A 3009-nucleotide genomic window follows, 5' to 3' on the forward strand; every position below is an offset into this window, starting at 1 on the left:
TATTGCAGTCCTCTCAAACGAATGATTTAAAGCTCGGGTCATTGTTGGAAAATAAAGGAGTCAGTCGGAGAGATATATATCATCCCCGGGTAGATTTCCAGAGAAAAAAAGGGACGCACTGCAGTCCCGACAAAAATTTCCCCTCTTTTATTAATCCCTCTGCTTCTCCCTCTTTCCATAGTCACTGTTCCCCCACACTTCAACTCCTTTTCTTTTTCACCGAGGGTGGGAATATTACTTTTAAGGGACCTAAAATTGGCAGGCGTAGATCATTCTTGGCCTCATATCACCCACTTCATCAGGGTCATAATTATGAATCCTCTCCTCTTGGAATCATTTGTTCGAGTGAATGGCGGGGCAAAAGTTTTCCCGGATGAATCCGAAAACTTCCGTTGTTTCAGAATAATCTCCGTGGAGGGGTTGAAGAGAGGGAGTGTGGGCTCCAAAGAATCGCGGAAAAAAAGGGACGAAAGGCAAGAAACCAGTAAAAATTCGGCTTCACAAACACTGAACTCTCAAAGGAAAATGGAGAGAAATCGGAAAAGATAGGCGCAGCTAGGTTTTCGGGTTGTTCTTCGCGTTGATTCATCTTCGTGACGGCAATTTTGCCGGCGTTGCAGCACGCGTTTTCAGGTTTTTAAGTGTCGGATTTAAGATTTTCCCGGTGTTATATAAGGGCTTGGTTTTGGCCAAGTGCGTCCTGAGTAGTCGGCTGGTTGAATAGTCTCTTCCGGGAGTTAAGGAGCCGACCTGCTCAGAAAGGCTGAGAACCGCGTGCCCATGGCCCATACACAGCGGTATATACTAAGACCGAAAAAACAATGTTTGGTATAGATATAAATGGACCGAGTGGTGTCTTCAAATTTAGGCAGGGGCAGCCTAAGACGGGGAAAGAAAAGAAGAGAGACATTGCGGAAAATCGACGAAAGTTCGATAGAAGCAAACAAAAGCTGATTTCAGCATATGCGACACTTCAGACCTGCTGGAACGCCAGCGAAACTGTCATCACTAAGACGAATCGACGCAGAGGACCACTCGGAAATCTATCTGAGCTTACTGCACCACTACGTGGACGCTTCCTCCAAAATTCGGAAAGATATTTTTCCGACTTTATCATCTTCTCTCTGTCATCACTCAACGCATCTTTCCTGTCCTAAATTTTGGGTTCCAAAAACCACGCATCCATGTGTAAACAAACCGCCATGTTGTTTGTTTAAATAAATAAATTAAAATTAACAATCGTAGTGAGGAGGCAATAATGGTAGTGAGGGACGCGGAAAGAAAAACTAATATAGTCCTGTATGGAGAGAACTAAGAGATAGACGTGTTCTAAAGACGTGTTCTAGACGTGATCGGGAGAAAAGCTAACATAGTGGTGTATTGAGAGAGCTAATAGAGAGACGTGTTCTATAAAGATCGGCAGAAAGAAGAAAAGGACGCAAAGAAAAAGGAGGCGCCTACGAGAGAGAAAAATCGCGGAGGAAGAGATACGGCAGAACTCTTGAAGTCAGTTCGTATAAATCTTTCACCTTTTACCAAAGATTTCCGTGGCGGGAGTTCAGTTGTAAGTATAGACAATTTTTGATTGTGCACATTGGAACAAAAAGGGAAATTACGCAATATATTTGTATAATTTCAGATTGTAAATTGGGCCCAATTAGTCTTCTTTACGACATTTTGAATATAAATTGTAAAAAGTGATTTTGGTGCATGTTATTTCTTAATTAAGTGTATTTCTGTACCCCAGGGTAACACAAAATAAGAAGCGGGAGGTGAGTTTTGTTACACATGGTTGCACGATGCGCGACGGCTCGGCGTGATCGCGCGGTAGTTTCGTGCATGGGAGGTTTGTGCCGATCGGCGCAATCCAAGGAGGTTGTAAATACACTGCAGGCGCTGTTTTCGAGTTTTAAGCATAGACAGAATTCCGCCATCTTGGTTTGACCATTTTCGGGCTTAGTCTCAAGCAGTGTACGTATATAATCAAGTATTCTATTCCTTATTTCATCTCTGATTTATAAAAGGAAAATGCAGCAATTACTTCTTGAATACCGTAGGAGTTTTCCGATCGTTTGCCATACTACTGTGTATATTAAACTTTCCATGTATCAACAGATTCAGGCTTCAATTGGCGGAAGTTAGACATATTTAAATAAATAAAAGATCATAGCACTTTTCCAAAAGAATTTTAAATGCGTAAAACGCGTTTCGGCTCACTTGTGCCATATGATGGCTCAGTGAGCCGAAACCCGTTGTACGAATTAAAAATTCTTATGGAAAAGTGCTACGACCTTTTATCTATTTAAATATGTCCATATATCGTCGTGAACATACTTTCATGCTATTATTGCGATCGGTCTGCTATCGTAAGATTTCCACTGGTTGTAATCTTACTCCTTACCAGTAGAAGTGTAGGCGAATGGATATTTTATAATTTTAAAATGTTATTTTCGGCTAAGCTAGTTTTGCAGCCGAACCGTGGTGATTGACAATAATTTTTCCTTGGGAAAACATATTCGAGGCATATTTTCACGAAGCCTTCTCATAATGATAATAAAAGGTTTACTGTGTTCGTTTGCGATAGTTTATTTTAACGTAGCAACGATCATGACCGAATATTTCACCAAATAGTTAGCATTGACTCTTATTGGATTATCATTGTTTTGGTCAAAGTAGGCGCGGCTTTCCTACCCTAGTATCCCCGCCACACTGCGCTCAGCACTCGGAACCAGTTATTTACCCCCCCCCCCCCCCAGTGTATTTACACTCCCCTTGGCGCAATCGCGTTGCATGATGACGGAAGCGCAAAAACGGTCAGCCATGACTGACATGCCGAATGTTTGACAAAGTAGATTCTGACATAAGGATGTCTCGTGTGTGGTTTCTGGGTACGTGGCACGCTAGGCGAACTTTCTTTGACCATTTTTCGGATGGTTCAAACAAGTTTTACAGAGAAATTATCCTTTGTTCATGCTACAGTAAGTATCGAACTTCTCCATCACATATTAG

At 41.8% G+C, this 3009-nt stretch overlaps 1 non-coding gene across 1 annotated transcript; it reads left to right on the forward strand.

The window, feature by feature from the left end:
- The first annotated feature begins 1485 nt into the window (after positions 1-1485).
- LOC124166151 lies at positions 1486-1604 on the forward strand. The gene has a single exon (XR_006866418.1). It is a non-coding gene; the product is annotated as a U5 spliceosomal RNA (small nuclear RNA).
- The last annotated feature ends 1405 nt before the right edge of the window (positions 1605-3009 follow it).

This window comes from Ischnura elegans, chromosome 9 (assembly GCF_921293095.1).
Source record: "Ischnura elegans chromosome 9, ioIscEleg1.1, whole genome shotgun sequence".
Taxonomy (NCBI): domain Eukaryota; kingdom Metazoa; phylum Arthropoda; class Insecta; order Odonata; family Coenagrionidae; genus Ischnura; species Ischnura elegans.